At 35.7% G+C, this 18,384-nt stretch overlaps 1 protein-coding gene across 1 annotated transcript in view; it reads right to left on the reverse strand.

Moving 5' to 3' along the window:
- FSTL5 (follistatin like 5) overlaps window positions 1-18,384 on the reverse strand; it is a 625,236-nt gene that overhangs the window by 543,114 nt on the left and 63,738 nt on the right. The gene's annotated exons all lie outside the window — the stretch shown is intronic.

Below are 18,384 nucleotides of genomic sequence, written 5' to 3' on the forward strand. Positions count from 1 at the left end.
AAACTCGGGTAAGACGGTTCTTTGGAACACTAGTCCACCATCTTCTCTGTCTGCTGGCTTTCTAAATAAAGTTGCTGCTCCTTGCCCGAACAACTCATCTCTCAGTTTATTGGCCTGTCATGCAGTGAGCAGTTTGAGCGTGGACTTGGAAATACTTTCAAATACAGCTGCCTCTTCTTAGCTTCCCCAATGCAAATCTCCTCAAGTTTCTTAAGTGGTATTTTCCAACCCATTCTACCTTCTCAGGCAGAGCTGGGCGGGGTGAGACACTTAAGCTCCTGCCTTGAGCACCCGATTTGGGAGGATGCCCCAGCACCCTTCTTTGGCTGTTCCCTTCTAAGCAAGGCAAGCAGTTCAAGGGGCGAAGTGTAAGTCTGGGCGTTGCTATCTTCTGGGACTTCTTTGGAAGGATTGGACCCTAGAATCCCCGAATAAAGAACATGAACTTGCTTCCTGGACCTACATAGGAAAGACTATTTTTTTTTTTAATTTTCAAAAGAGGTAATAGGGTGGAAAGGGCATGCAAGTAGGGGAGAAAGAAGAGGACAGACCATGGTGTATGGGAAGTGGGCGGAGGGCTTTATTTGCACTCTTGGTCCAGGACCCACAAATGTTAGAATCCAACCTGTTTAAAACATGCATGAAGCAAGACTGTGCGAGTGAATATAGGTATAACCAAATTTCATAGGGTTTACACTGTTAGACTACTGTGTTCCATTTAATTTCTCAAACTCCTATTGGCAGTGAACATTGTCGTGGATTGGTGACAGTACTCTGAGAATTGTTTTATCTGTGGATGATTATTATTTGGTAGCATGATGAGTGACAGTAACTCTTAAATAATTATGAGATGTTCTTGCTGATATATTTAGTGCATCACGGAAACCACAGTTCAGCTTAGGTTATTTCTCCCTTCATCCTTGCTGCCACTGAAGCCTGCTTACCTGAATTTCGTTTGTGCCCACCTGTATAATATTTCTCCATTTTGTTTCTAGTAACTTTACATTTCTTTAATTAAAAAAAAAAAAACAGACGAGTGCCATCTGCCTGTTCAGTGTTCCTTCTCAACTTCCAGAAAACTTGAGAAAGCATTCTAAATAAATGTAGACCCAGTTTCTGTTCTCTGGTCCCCTCAGCTAACACTCAGATTGAAGGTGCTGCGTAAAGTCCTTTCTTTTACTTCAATCTGGGCAGATCTGTCTTCCCCACTAACCACCCCCATCTCTTCCATGCTGAATAACCTTTTAAATGATAAAGCATGGAAACAAGTAAACAATCTGTTCAAAGTCTAAATGGCCCACATATTATTTATTGTGTGGCTGCAGTAATTGCTCGACTGATATTTATTTATTTAAAAAAAAATCAGAGGGCTTGGAGGGGAGGTAATTAGGTATTATTTATTTATTTATTTATTTATTTATTTATTTAGATGGTGGTACTGGGGATTGAACTCAGGACCTCACGTATGCTAAGCATGCAGTCTACCACTGAGCTATACCCTCCTGCTGATTTACTGGCATTTAAACACCTTTATCCTAATCAAAGACTTACACAACTTTCTGTTGTTGGATTTGTAGCCTTCCGATGATATTCCTCAAACTATTTTGGTTTGTACATTTGATTTTGTCAATCAACCATGAAGGACGCTTTTTCTCTCTGCCTCTGAAATTTACTCCCTTTTATTATATGGCACATGTTTTCCCTCAGCTGGGGAAAATGGAATTTTAAGTAGTCCATGTAGAATCCTTAAAGTGTCTTATAAAATAAAAACAACTCGAGTCAATCCCAAATTCATGTATCTTACTCATTAAAAATTTAGCTGAACATCACATATGATTCAAATTCCAATTCATTTTTTAATTTGTAATGAAAATATGATTCCACATTTGTAAGCTTCAACTCTTGAAATTAAATGAATGAAATTTTTATAATGCGGCAATAAATGTAAAAAGTTAATAACAGGCTACACCACATTGTTTTTCTAGATTATACATTTTAAAAGGGAATATATCTGCTATTGTTTAGACAGAACAGTGGTAAGAGTAGTTAATTTGGAGAATAAACAATGCATCACATTCCTGCTTAGAAATAGTCCAAATAATTCACTGTGTATTGCATTAAATGCTTTTATGTGAAAGTAACTAGTATTTGTAACTGAATATGTTTTCTAATTCATTCATCACTTATTCACAAGTATTTTCTAAATATCTTTTATGAAGGATGCACCCGCTAAGGTTTTAAGAGAGGTACAAATCTGGGTCAGTCTTGATTTTAACCATAAAGTCACTGGCTTGTGTGTGTGAGAGTGTGTGCGTGCGTGCGTGCGCGTGCGTGTCAGTGAGTGATAATATACAACAGGATTTTCAAAAGGTGGAAAAGGATTTAAATTTTATATCTTTATATTTCTAAGTATGTATAAAGCTATATAAATTTATTTTAAATATAGTTCATCTATATATGAACTTGTGGAAATTATAATTATGACTGATATTTAATACTATATATAATATGGTCACTATATATGCATATCTATGTATATTCATAAACTATGATTTAGATTTAATTAATATTCGTTGAATATCTAGGAGATTCCAGGTAACGTGCTAAGTACTTCTCATATATGTTGTTAGAGTCATTATCTTATTTGGCCTTAGCAAAGAAAACTATTTAAAAATCCCAAATTATATATGAGAAAATGTAAAGAGAAATGAAAAAAAATACATACAATCTGAACATCTTTTTCAATTTGAACAAATAACACTACACACTGATCTCTTGAGTAACCAGGGTCATGGACAGAAGCCTATGGATAAACTCACATTGTGGATAAAACTAACTACTTAAGTTGTTGAAGATGTGGATTTAAAGTAAATCTGTTCAGTTACAATTAAATCCAATATTTAGAAAAATAGGTGATTAAGTTCAGTGTCGTAAATGATACTGATGTTGGAAAGTATCCTTTTCCTTAAAAAAGTATCTTCTGCTCCCATCCAAGACAGCTTGTAATATATTTATTAAACAATTCCTTGAATCTTAGTTCAGAGGTCAAATCACTCAGTGAGTTGTAAAGATAGTGTTTAAGCTAAGAGTTCTTGAGTGTTAACTATGTGCCGGAAGTGTTCCAAGTACTTCTATACGCAGTCATAGTTCATGCGCACAACAGAACAGTTAGATGGATGCTATTGGTTGTCTGTCTTTTAGGGCAGAGACAGTCAAGGCTCGGGCTAACGAGGAGGTGTGCCTGCAGTCCCCGGGCTAGTGAGGACCCCAGCCAGGGTCCGACCCAGGCATTGGACTGGATCACACCGCACTGCGATTTGACTCTGCTTAACCAGACAGCAGAGAATGAAGTTACCTCCCACTCAGTGAAAACACACACACACACACACACACACACACACAAAGAACAAATAAACAAAAAAGTGTTTCATACAAAAATTATGCTTTTTCAGCACATGTATGTCATGTGCTCTTTGCTGATTGACCCAAATGATGATTGCCTTATCAGACGCCTCAAAGAGGTAAGTTAATGTTTCCATTTTGTTTTCTTTTATAATTGAAATTGCAGTAAGTAAAATTAATCTTTTACTTTTTATATCACAGAGCAATGTTTTTTATTTTATGGCAAAAGTTTAAAAGTTTTTCTCCCATTTAGTTCATTCAACCTGTCCACAATTTTATTGGCATGAATTTTTCACTTAGATTCTGACATTTAAATAATTAACCTATTTATTCAATTTGGGGGGGGGGGCTGGGACCTTTCTATCTTACGATGGACACAATGTAATTTATATCAGTTACTATGCAGTTTCAAACAATGAACACATTCTCAGATTTAGACTTATCCAAAAAGAGAAAGGTTTCACTGGCTTACACATGCAGAAGGATGCTTACAGATAATTGTGAGATCAGCAACCCTGAGTAAAAGCAGTAAGTTTATTTTCAATTATTTATTTATGTATTTATTAATTCATTCATTCATTTAATTTTTGCAGTAAATTTATTTTAAATGAAGCTTCAAACATTTATTAGGTGTATAATTTTGCATGAGTTGTTTAACTTTTAAGATTCATTTTCCTTACATGTAAACGTGAGTCTAGTTCTCTGGGCTTTTTTATAGACATATTAAACTGAGAAATAAATCTATGAATAGGTATGTGGTACATGGTAAGAGACTGATCGACTTTAGCTCTTCTATTAATTTCCTTACAACAAACACAACAAAAGAAATACACAAACAGAAACTAAATCACATCTATGACAACCTACTCTTGTGATTGTATTAATTATATTATTTACATAAATCTTTTATATTATATGATCTATCAGATCATACAATTCATAATATTGTGTATTATTATGTATTATATATTGGTGTGTGTATATTAACACTTTATATTAGCATTCCATGTATCATTTATATAATATCCTTCATACTAAGATTTTTTTAAGAAGACAATTGAAACACTTTGTCTTAAAAGTTATAATGAGATAATAATGTTCTATCAATGCCTGTGAGAGGAGAGATGGTTGCATAATAGAGCAGAGGGATTATCACACAGAAAACTGAGGAAAGCGATGATACCCCTAGACGCTGACTGCCAGCCTGTGTGCTCTAAGCCATCCTGTCAAAGCCCTGCTGCTTCTCTTCCCCGAGGAAATAAAACAGTGGAGACCAAACAGGGCCAAGGAATGACGTGGAGTCCTTTCCTTTTATGGATTCATGAGAATTACATAATGAAATTAACACTTAATTCCCATGATCCAAAACCACTGGTAAGAGATTTGAGGGCAAGCCTAAGAGATATGTAGTTTTTCTCTGGATATATGCCCAAGAGTGGGGTTGCTGGATCATAGAGTAAGTCTATTTTTAGTTTTATAAGGAACCTCCATACCGTCCTCCTAAGTGGCTGCACCAGTTTACATTCTTGTAATGAGCCGTAATGGAAAAGGAATTGAAAATATATATTTGTGTGTGTATATGTATATGTATATGTGTGTGTATATATATATGTATATATGTATATGTATATGTATAACTGTACTGCTTTGCTGGATACCTGAAACTAACACTGCAAATCAATTACACTTTAATAAAAAATAAGAATAAAAAAATGAGCACAGTGAAAAAAAAAGAGAGAGAGAGAGAGATGTATTTTGCATAACTGGAAATAATTTCTAGTGTAAGGTTTGACAGCTTGGTGGGAGTGTAATTTCAAGGTAGCAGTGGTTTAACCTCTCCAGGATGGAGTTTATCCTTATGTGTTGCCTGGACTCGAATTTCCCAGCTCTGTCTACCCTTCTGCCTCCACCACTCGTTAGTGCTGGTGTCTCACCCGAAGTTTCAGGCAGGAGCTGAGATAGAGATTGTTAGTGGAAGAGTGGAGAAGAAAAGCTGCCTGTACTTTTTATGGGACTTTAGATTTTTTTTTTTTTTTTGAAAGCAGCACTATCCTGTGGCATGGGCAGGTTTCCTAGGAGCTGCAGCCTAACATCCAGGAAGACACTGTATTTTTCCTGTTTCATCCACTACTGTATCTCCAGGACCAGAGCTGTATTTGGCACATATTTGATGCTCAACACCAAAGACTGAAGAGTTTGAATAAGTGACTGTATGAGCCATCATTATGACTGACTTGAGAATCTCCTACTGTTACACTTGCCAGCTACATAGGGCCATCTCCTTTTACATTTTCCTGAACAATATATGTGTATTTTTTTCTGCAGTTTGATTTTAACAGCTGGTGCCTCCTGGCTGTTGTTGCCTGCGTCAGCTTTGCAGACTGGTTTTCTTCTGGAGTCTTTCCCAAAGATCTGGCAAGCAGAACTCTGATAATCCCTTGGCACCTGACTTTTTCCATACCAGATCCCTAGGCTGCGTGGATGTATCGATCAAGACTTTGCTACAGACAACAGTGTCTGCACTATTTAATATAAGTGAAAGATCTTTATGAAAGGATATAGGAAATAGCACACAGGACTGAAGAAAAGGGTTGTATACTAAGCTTTTAGAAATAACTTCTAAAACCCATCAGAACTGGAATGCCAAAGGGTTGCTGCCTTTGCCATCATACGGACCAACCCTCATCAGGAAGTTATCCCCCTAGCGGCGAGACTCGGAACTACACCACCTTTGCCGTTATCCGGGAAAGGAACATTTCTCCCCACCCCACGAAACTGTCCTTGTGTTCCAACAGGAGTTTCATAAAAGGATCATGCTTGCATGAATTTGATTAGAGAACCCTAAAATAGACCCAGAAAGCTAACTGCAAGGGAATCTGGGAAATGAAGCTCTCAATTTCCTAGACTCTGTAAAAAGTCTATAAAAAGAAAGCATGCTAATTGGGGCTTAAAATGGTTGTTGAGTGAACCAATTCACGGAATCCACCACAGAGTCTTTGCGAAGTTTTGAGAAACAAGCGTATACATGAAAACTTCCAAAAGAAGAATACCGGAAGTTTTATTTGCAGAAATATATGCATGTAAAAATTTTCTGAATTCACACATACCAAGCTGTTAATGACGGGCATTTTTAGACAGATAGATTATCAGTGAAATGTACTCTCTTCTTAGTATATAATATTCTTCTGAGGGTTATATAATACACGGAAAGCACTTAGCAGAAGAGCTAGCAATAAAAAAGTACTCAAAAATGTTAACTATTCATATCTATACACACACACGCACACATATATAAAGCAAGATAAAGCAACTGAAGCAACTTGCTTAGGTGAATCACTGTGAATTATGGTAATTGTTCTTTTTAACTTCTGAATCTGATTCTTTAAATGATGACATATTAACTTTCTGGAGAGAAAAAATATATGTGTATTTCTCTATCCATATGGAAGTGTAGTTGGTTTACAATGTTGTGTTAATTTCTGGTGTACAACACAGTGATTCCCTTATACATATATATATTCCTTTTCATATTCATTTTCATTATAGGCTATTACAAGATACCGAATATAGTTCCCTATGCTATGCAGTAGGACCTTGTTGTTTATCTCTTTTATAACATATAGTGTGTATCTGCTAATTGTGAACTCCCAATTTTCTTTTCAGGGATTTTGAATGGTGAATATCCTTAGAAATAGAAAGAGTGCCTCCCTCTGGAACTGGAAGCAAGTGTGCTTACTTGTCAGGTGTAATAATAACACATCTCTCTGCAGTCAAATGTCAGGTGTGCTTCCTGTCCATTATAAAATGCCTGGGTTTCCTAAGCTGGGCAGGTGGGGGTAGTGGTTCTCTCCTGGAATGCAAACTGTTGCACTTGCAGGCATCACATGGTCCTCTTCCCATCACCCCATTGGGATCGGCCCAAGTCCTGGTACTCTGGCTACTTTTATGGCTGGGAGGAAGAAACTGTTCTTTTGCTTCTGAAATGGAAGCCTAATGACTTCTGCCAGCATCCAGAAGAGTGAGGCTCACTTGTTAATTAGTTGGTGAAGAGGGTAAAATCTCAGACTGTTCTCCATAAGTGCTCTGTATTTAATAACTCATTTAATCGTCAAAACAAACTCATCAGGAAGGGACTGTTATTATGCCATTCTAGGGGTAATACAAGTGGGAACATTATTCTACCAAGGTCAGATAATTTTTCATAGTCACACAGGTCTAGTGGCAGACCCAGGATAGAAGCTCACTGTGGTCCTAGAGCCTAAGTGCTCAGGCACCAAGAAAAACTGATTTCATATCATCGTGAAGCTCTCAGGTTTTGTTCTGCTTGTTGTAAAGGGAAAAATGGAATCATGATTTCAGAAAATGGAAGAAAAACTTGCAGTTTATCAAACTGGAAAACTGCTGAGCTTGTACCCAGTATTTCTCAATGCTGTACCTATTAATCAGTATTAGCCTTCTGTCTAGCCTGGGCGATCGCCTCACACAAGCATTATTTTTGCCACTGTAGGAGTGAAGAACAAATCTGACTCCATATTAGATCTGTTCCTTTGGCTCTAACCCCGTGCTCTGTTTCCTATGCTGAATCATGCTGGTTCTGCACCTTTTGTAAAAGCATGTTGCCTAGAGCCTGAAATAGACAGTAGAGCCCATTCTCAAAGCTCTGACCTTTAAGGGTTAATACTTTCCCATTCATATAGAAATAAAAAGTTGCAGAATAGAAAATAACAATTGTCTTGTTGGAGGTTTACAGGGACACCATGACCTGACCTAGGTGGACAGCTGCAAAGACAAAGAATTCTGACACCAAGAAGTTTGCAACAACCAGCCACACCCTCCTGCCCTTTTTAGCGTAAAAGGAACCTGAATTTTGACTTAGGGAAGAGGGTTCTCTGGGACATCAGTTTCCCATCTTCTTTGTCTGCTGGCTTTCTGAATAAGGTCATGATTCCTTGCCCCAACACCTCATCTTCCAATTAACTGGCCTGTCATGCGGCCAGCAGAATGAGTTTGGACTTGATAACACCACCAAATTTTCTACCAATACTTTTCTAGTTTCAAATTACTCTATGAATCCTTTCTGGTGTGTACTGATGTCTCCTTTGTTTCTCATCAGCCTCACGTGACTATTTAAATATCTGTAATTCACTGAGGCCCCACGACCTGGAATGTCTTCCCTCATTTTTTACTTCCCTTATTCCTCCCTGTTCTTCTAGACAAGATCTTCTCCCCCTATAAGAAGAAAACGCATATCTTTTTTTAAAGTCCATTCCCACATTCCCTCCCCACACTTCACCTTCCCTGGGAGCTTACATAGCATTCTGTGCCTTTGCCAAATGATCTATCACACTTTGTTGGTGACTGCGTTTGTCTGTCCTAAGCCCTAGCTCCCAAACTCACAGCCAGTGTTACCTGCCTCCTTGAGGCCAAAACTTGGTCCTTAATCTTAATTTCCCTGGCTTCTAACTTCATTTCTAATATTTAAATTCCCAAATGTTGGTTGAATGAGGCTTTGTTATTGAATACAACTGTACTTACCATAGCTTCTTTTCTGAATTCTCGGGGCAGGCTAACCTGAACACAATATTTCTAACAGCAAGCAGCAATTATTTCTAATTGAAGCAATAGTTAGTTAACTTTTAAATCAGTGGGTTACATTAGTTTTTTAAAAGTTCAAGACAAGATACAATAAACCTCCTAGAGGAAAACATAGGCAAAACATTATCTGACATACATTTCAAAAATTTTCTCCTAGAAGAAATAAAAGCAAGAATAAACAAATGGGACCTAATGAAACTTACAAGCTTCTGCAGAGCAAAGGAAACCAGAAGTAAAACAAGAAGAAAACCTACGGAATGGGAGAAAATTTTTGCAAGTGAAACCGACAAAGGCTTGATCTCCAAAATATATAAGCAGCTCATATGACTCAATAAGAAAAAAGTAAACAACCCAATCCAAAAATGGGCAGAAGACCTAAACAAGCAATTCTCCAAGGAAGACATAGAAATGATCAAAAAGCACACGAAAAAATGCTCACTATCACTAATTATCAGAGAAATGCAAATCAAAACTACAAGGTATCACCTCACACCAGTCAGAATGGCCATCATTCAAAAATCCACAAATGACAAATGCTGGAGAGGCTGTGGAGAAAGGGGAACCCTCCTACACTGCTGGTGGGAATGCAGTTTGGTGCAGCCACTGTGGAAAACAGTATGGAGATTCCTCAAAAGACTAGGAATAGACTTACCATATGACCCAGGAATCCCACTCCTGGGCTTGTACCCAGAAGGAAATCTACTTCAGGATGACACCTGCACCCCAATGTTCATAGCAGCACCATTTACAATAGCCAAAACATAGAGACAGCCTAAATGTCCATCAACGGGTGACTGGATAAAGAAGATGTGGTATATTTATACAATGGAATACTACTCAGCCATAAAAACAGACAACATAACACCATTCATTTTGGAACGCAATTCATACCATCAGAACATATAATCTTCTATCTGGGTTTACGTTCAAAGCAAGTTCCAATGTATCGCACTATACTTTTTCTTCCACGCAACCTCATGCATCTTGACCAGGACCCGGTAAGAACATTAGTCTAAGAAATATGACAGGCCACCTGGAGATTATTTTATATCTTCCAGTAGGGAAAATATGTGGATCTTAATTTAGAATTATATAAAATAATGAGGCAAAATAAAATCAATGCATCTTGACCTCTAATCTTAACATTTTGTAAATTAAAACTTTTTTTTTAAAAAATTAATGTCTACCATGGATGTATTCAAAAATAATTACAGACATTGCAAAACATGTTGAGATAAGAACTCACATAAACCAAGAACTTTTCATTGCACTCTAAAGGGTTCTGTACTTTACCTCATTTAATCCTTAAAGCAGCTCTTGGCAGTATATTTATATTACAGGAGAGAAAAGGAGATTAAGAGTCCTAAAGTGGGGAGATATATAATTGAGCTTAATGTGCTGAGTCTAAACCCCATGATATATCCTGAAAAGTGTTATATAAATCAGTGCTTCTGAGAATGTGGTTCAGGTAACTCTAATGCTTGGAATGATAATAGCTCTTTCCTGAAAGGTGGCTGAGCAGAGGGGAAGAAAGAGATCTTTGGTTAAATACAATGGAAATGCTTAATAAAGCAAATGCAGGCATTGCTAGAGGATTATGTAAATTTTCACAATATCACAGGGCATGTTTGACCAGAGTTTTTCCTTATTCTTCAATGTCCAGTGGATCGGAAATCCGTGCACCAATTTAAGGAACAAGGATATTAATTTTAGTAGAATGATAGGCATTATTTTCCGGTAAAAACATTTATAGCTTTTTATCTAAATCATTATTATTACCCATCTAATGACTTAAAACTGTGAAATACCATTTATAGATATTTAAAAGGGAAATTATATGATCTTTGACATAATAGGTAAAACTTCAAATTAACTAATCTATCACAGTCTGACAAAGAAATGCATGTCTACTTTGCCTTATAGAAGTCACTGAACATAACATCATTTACAGAGTCATAAATTATCTTTACATAAAATGTATATCCTTCATAATTTAAAAAAAATGAAAAAAATTATGAAATATTAAAAATGACTACATTGAATGTTAGGTTAAGACCTTGGATAAAAAAGAAGAAATATATATTTTTTAAAAAGTCAAGTAAATATAGTGTATTTAATAAAGTCAAATGTCATGTTTAAATTGACAGGGGAGACAAAGCAAAAAGGGAAAACTCACAGACCACACAATTTCTTATTGGAAGATAAGACAGTCTTTTGCCAAAAAGAAAAAAAAAAGTCGTGTTCACATGACCATTACAAAAATTATTCTTTCACAAAGGCTAACCAGTTAATTGCACGTAAGTGAAGATACTGCTGTAAGCTAAATAAATGAAGCCATAAAACACATTTTGGTTAATATTACTTGAAATTTCTTGAAACATGATATTCAGCTATTTCAGGAGACAGTATGTGAAGTTAAAAAAAAATCTTTTGGAAACCATTGAACTCTGTTAAGAGTCTAGAATAAAGATATTTTGTATTCATGATTGAAGGGAAGACCAGGGCTGGGATGTTAGTGAGCAGGTTAAAAAAAAATAAAGAAAAAAAAAGAGAAAAATGATAATAAACTATGTAAAGAAAAGCCTGAACAGAGAAAATATTTGCAAAGGATGTGACTGACAAAGGCTTAATTTCTAGATATATAAACAGCTCATGCAACTTAATAACAAAAAAACAAACAACCCAATCCAAAAATGGGCAGACCTAAACAAGCATTTTTCCAATACTCAGTACCACTAATTATCAGAGAAATGCAAATAAAATTTCAATGAGGTATCAGTTCATACCAGTCAGAATGGCCATCTTTCAAAAGTCCACAAAAGATAAATGCTGGAGAGGGTATAGAGAAAAGGGAACCCTCCTACATTGTTGGTGGCAGTGTAGTTTGGGGCAGCCACTATGGAGAGTCCCCAAAAAACTAAAAATAAACTTAGAATATATGATCCAGCAATCCCCCTACTGGTCATATATCTGGAGAGAACTTTAATTGGAAAAGATATATGCACCTTACTGTTCATAGCAGCACTATTTACAGTAGCCAAGACATGGAAACAACCTAAATGTCCATTGACAGATGACTGGATAAAGACGATGTGGTGTATTTATACAATGCAATACTACTCAGCCATAAAGAAGAGCAAAATAATGCCATTTGCAGCAAAATGGATGGACCTGGAGTTCACCATTCTAAGTGAAGTAAGCCATACAGAGAAAGACAAATACCATATGATACCACTCATGTGGAATCTAAAAAAAAATAGACACAGATGAACTTATTTACAAAACAGAAATAGACTCACATAGAAAACAAACTTATGATTACTAGGGGGAGAGGGGTTTGGAAGGGGTAAATTGGAAGTCTGAGATTTGCAGACAATAACTATTGGATATAAAATAAACAATAAGGTCCTATTGTGTAGCTCAGGGAACCATATTCAATATCTTGTAGTAACATATAATGAAAAAGAAATGAAATCTATGTATATGTATGTATGACTGAAACATTGTGCTGCGCACCAGAAATCAACACAACATTGTGAACTGATTATACTTCATTAAAAAAAATGAAAAAAAAAAGAAAAAAGAAAAGAAAAAAGAAGAAAGAAAAAGAGAAAAACCTGAACAATATTTATTTGATATTACATGCAGCATTAAATCATTATTTCTTAAAAAAAATCAAATCCAGTTATTCTGGGTTGTTTTCCCAACCTCATCAAACCTATTACACCCCTCCTATTTTTTCCTATTACACCTTGATTTCTTTTAAATAGCACTGTCTCCTGATGGGTAAAGGGAGCTGCAAAATTAATCATCCTGAAACCAAAATCAATGGCCCATTGAAGGAAAGTATATACTGAAAAGTAGAGAATGTATGTAACACGGATGGGGAAAGACAATGTATAATATAAACTGAGCCCTTCTTGGCATAAATGAGACACAGAATCAGATCCTATTGGAAACCTCTTCTGGTTGATGATAATATTACCTTTAGGTGGGGAAGGACTTTTGTCTTCCTGTTTGCTGTGGGAGGAGATCATGAGGCAAGATCTTCTAAAACTGGACCAAGTTGCATAAATGAGTTTCTTTAAAGAATGGAGCATGGATAATACCTTAATTCCATGAGAAGTTATTACTTACAGTGAAATTCCTACTTAAAATTTATTCAGGAGGACATTTGGGGATATCATTTTAGGTTATCTGTAGTGAATATATTTCCATTCATTCTTTTTTTTTCTTTTATGGAGTTATACATTAGGACTTAAATTTTTATACGTTTGAAAGTTTGTCCAAGTAACTATGACTGTCTTGCGTATATAATGGCATCCAGAATTTGCATCTATGTGTTGTTTTTGTCTCAAAGACTCTACTCACTTTGACACAAGAACTCACAAAATATAAGTCACATAAAGAGATTTGACACTTTTTTTCTAACAGTGGAAGATCAGAAATGGAACAGATTTCAGCTAATAAAATCAGAAAAGTCTGGCAATGTGTTTGCAATAATTGGAAATCACATTTTTAATTGATTACTCAGCAATCAATTTGTATTTATATTGTTAAGTTAGGAATAGAGCAAAATGGATTGAGATATTTGAGGGCTCATGTTAGTAATTAAAGTGGCCAGTCGGTCACTACTAAGCTGTGTATATATGACATTGATGTTTTGCTGCAAGGTGCAATAATTACTCATAAGAATGTATTTGACGCCATCTAATTTCAAAAGTGCATTTAAAAAAAACAAATAGAGTGGAAACAGAATTGTTCTGATATAATGCAACCGGTGTGGCATAAAATATATGTAAAATAATTATCGTTTCTTCACATCATTTTACAACATTAAGATTATTTTTTAAGAATTATTATCACAAGCCTGCTCTAGGTATACTTGTCTGGGGTTTATCCAACATCACAGTTTGCCAAAAGCAAGCAAATGAACCAAGAAACCAGTCCTTCAGTGGACATTTTCTAGAGGTGAGTTTTCTTATCTCTTAGGCACTTGGACTTTCTAAGGATTTTATAAATAACTATGGACTCCAATGGTCCAAAACCACAGTTTTCATAAATCCAATAAATGGTTATTTGTCTCAGCAATAACTTTCTAAACTGAATACCACGGAACCTAACATTCATAATGCATGATATTGTAATCCATTAAAAAATATAGTGACTCTGAATTTCATTTATGGTAAGAATTTTCATTGCAGGTATGACTTGCTGTGCTGGCTCTATTTTATTTCTTAAACATAAAGAAATGCAACAATTAGACAGAACAGTCTCATACATGGCTCATCTACATGATTTACCATCTTTCTGTTTTACATGATCTTTTCATTTGTTAATATATTCAGTGGCTTTAATGAACAAGAATTTGAAGATCAGTTTCTATCCCCTCACCGTCCCTGACCTGGAAGGAGTGAACTGACCTCAGAAAGTCAGGGAATTTGGGTTAAAGAGCCCTGAATATTCAGGCAGCCCAAATTAGGCATTTAGCATTCCAATCTCATAGCAACGCCCCTTCTGCCCAATGGAAATATATATATCCCTGTATATCTGACTATTTTTAGTACTCTCAGTTGCCAATCTGGTGATGTAGGAAATAACAGAGAATCTGAATGTATGAGTGTATAAAAAGTACATAGAAAAGCACTTGTATGTGCATTTGTGTGTAGAAAGATTGCAAGCTTCATAATTCTTTAACAGCATCTATTGTCTCACATTCTTTTAATTTGATTAAGTATGATCTTACATAATATTTTCTGTTATTGTTCAGTATACATGAGAATGCATGTACCATAGGAAGAGAAACTGTGCAGCTTACCTTTTCATATACACAAATGTATCTGACATAATATTTACCATATGGAACCTGTTGAGAATTACAGAGTTTTGAAGGATGCGTGATTGTAATAATAGCATTGTCCAATGAACTTATAGAAGTATAAACATCAGAATTTCAAACAGGCAGAAATTTTTGATATTACAGGCTGTGTTAGGCTAATATTTACCATAAAAGAGGAATCACTTCTGGAAGGGTTAAGTCGTTTGTCAAAGATCACAAGTATTTGGTGAACAAGCTGACATGAGCCTTACATCTGTCCCTTAGAATGTTACCAGGTTGCATGTACCATGATCTAATTTTTTTCTTAAAGTTACAAAGTACTGAGTAGTTTTTATATAAATCAGCAGTATAAAAATATTTGTAAGCATGACATTAAAGAAAAATCATGCATAGATAATAAAATTCATATGTGTCAAATCCATGAAAACGTAGAAAGCATTTCTCATAACAGTGTGGTAAATTTACCTAATGTACAATTGGTGATTGATTAAAGTATGACCCTTTTTAAGATAGAGCAAAAATGATAATATTGATCTGAATTATTTGCTTTGGATATGATTTCTCAAAATGCTGACATACTTGGATGCTCATTGTTGCCTATAATGTGTGCCTGCGGATGAAAATGAGATAATATATGTAAAAAGCTCAGCAGAGCGTCTGACATTATTAGACATTTACCAAAGACACATGTTCATAACATGTAAATGACTAGCGCGAAACCCACTTTAGTCCTCAGTGTCCCTCCAGCGTAGACTCTTAACAACAATATAGCTAGTGATGAAAGGGCAACATACTTTGTTTTATCAGATCTGAATGCGAGAAGCCAAGAACATCCAGCTGAGAAGAAAGGAGGGAAAACTGTGTGATAAAAGCTATTGGATCTTTTTGGTGAATGGATAAACATTCTTTTATTGGCAGAACGAGGGCAAAGTTGATCCTGAGGAAACGCCGTAGTGTAACCAGGTGCAAACTTCCCACAGTGATTTTATCCTTCTAATTGTAGTAAAACTTCAAGCCATTTTGGCAAATTAAAGACTCAATTACGTTGACAGAATTTTGAAGCTATTTGTAAAGCGAGGCTTATTTAAATTTTCCGCAGAAACTGTTATTGTTTTATCACTTAAGACCTCTGGAGAGATGCTCTTAAATAGGCCTGAATCAACCAAAGAGAAATTTAAAAATTCTCCTGAGAAATCGTGGCAGAGGGTAACTGATTTGTTGTGCTCCTTAAGAGTAGAACTATTCTTCAAAAGAAATCATTTCTTGATAATATTTATAAAATTCTCAATGGGTTTTAAACCCACAATGCACTTCATTTTAACATATCAGCCTGTCCCTGGAGAACGGAGTAAAATATGGCTTCCGGGGTAGTCCGTCCTTCTTGCACACCCATGGGACCGTCTTCATTTTTCTGCTATAATCTTTAATGTAACTTTCAGGAAGGATATCTTAAACAAGTGTAAACCTCAAAATTGTGTACTAAATAGAGATTAGTCTGTCTCATTGAATAATAGGCAATATAAAGATGAAAATGAGTTGGAGAATCCAGTAACGTACTGACTACTGAACCGAAATTCACCTTGTTAGTGGAATTCCATATAAATATCATTTTAGAATATGTAACATATGGATTTGTATGCTATCTCAAAGTAACAATAGAATAAGAGCATGTACAAGTGTCAAATAATCACTGATAGAATTGCAAGTTTCCAAACATTTCAATATTTATCTCCATGAACACAGAAAAAACAGGGATTGATTTTCATTGGAGTGCTTTGCGAGTTAATGTAATTTCAGGTCACTGGTATCTTGAGGTTGGAATTGCTATTTTAAGCAGAAATAGGCACCAAATGCAGAAAATTAGAAGATTAAAGGCTCTCTGTATACATGCTTGACAGTGCAATAAACGTGTTCTAGCAAATGAGATTACCGATTAATCAGGAAACCCAGAGAATTACTGGCTCAGAATTGGTTATTAACATCAAGTGAGGGCACAGCTCACAATTCAACTATTAATGATGAGGAAATGTACAGTATTTAATTTTCAGAATTTTTTGTTATCTAATAATGGGTAAACTATTGCTTTTATGACTCAGATTTTTCCTCTCAGTCTTGCTTTAACACATTTAAATGGCTATTCATAATTTCCAGTAAGATAATGTTTCAGGATGATTCCCATAAATATTCAAGAAAAAATGTAGATTTATTCTAAGCAGAGGGAGGCAATAAGTCCTAATGCAACCATGTATCTCTGATTTACTTACACCTCGGTAGTCTAGAAGACATTATGTGAGCTTTCTGGGACATGAGTCAGCCAATAGCAATGAAAGCTGTGACAAACATCATCTTGACAATTTTATTACGTTATAAAAGAAAACACGTTCCTAGAGGGTGGCTGGAAAAACAGAATTTCTACTACTTCAGACGATATAATTTATGTACTCCAAGACAATCAGGTATCAAAAGCAAAGCTATACTAAACTTATGCCAATTATAGCAAAATTATAAATATGATTTAAGATTAATCTGAAACACGAGGCCCTTCATGAAAAGGTAGATGTGCACTCAGTATGCTTAAAACGCATACATCATTTGAATGAACGTCACACAGCCCATCTCGGAATAGAAATTCCCTTTGGCAACACAGAAATACAAAACTTTGAGTTAATATGAGTGTTTTGAGGATAAATAAGGATAATGATTTCACATATAAAATAACAATTCATATTTCAGTTTGCTGAAAGAAAACACAATCTGGGAATTCCTGGAAGGACAGTCTTACATAATTCACTTGAATAAAACATACCTAGCAAAATAAGAAAGCATGAATTTTTATATTCGTCAGTAATATAGACACAGATGATCAAACAAGGGGTGAAATGGTGGCATGCAGTCAGTTGTGGGATAATGTGCAGAGATAGTTATAGTTGAACTTGTGAAAAGCAATCATGACTGGTATTATCATTAATGTAGAGACCCTCAGGGGTACAACTGCCCTTTTATCATTTCAGGAGTACGTGTGACCTTTGTAACTTCTCCACAGTCATGTTTTTAAATTTATTTGTATAGAAGTCTAAAAAAAAAGTAATAAGTATATTTCCCTATGCAAAAATGATGGAATAAAACAGGGCAATTGTGCTTTGCTCCAGTCAGGCTCAGTCCTAGGGCACATTTGGGAAGGGTCATGTGGACGAGTGTCCAAAATGCAGACTAAGGGCCAGTGCCTGAATGGAAAGGCCAGAAAGAGTTAGCTGGAACAACCTGTGAAGTTCTATCATTATGATCCACCGGAGCACACACTCAGGGAGACGTTTTACTGAAGGATTACAATCTACTTAGAGCGATTCACCATCTCAGTGAATGCATTTCAAAAGTCAACATTGTCTTCATGGGGAAAAGAGCCTCCTTATGTCTGACTAGCATTGACATCATGCCAGATGAAATGTTATCACCAACTATAAAGATATAATTAAGCATTTTCTTGCATTTTCGGAGAAGATAAAAAGAGACGGCAGTGACTAAATAGTTGGTTCTCCACAAAACATATT

This window comes from Vicugna pacos, chromosome 2 (assembly GCF_048564905.1).
Source record: "Vicugna pacos chromosome 2, VicPac4, whole genome shotgun sequence".
Classification (NCBI taxonomy): domain Eukaryota; kingdom Metazoa; phylum Chordata; class Mammalia; order Artiodactyla; family Camelidae; genus Vicugna; species Vicugna pacos.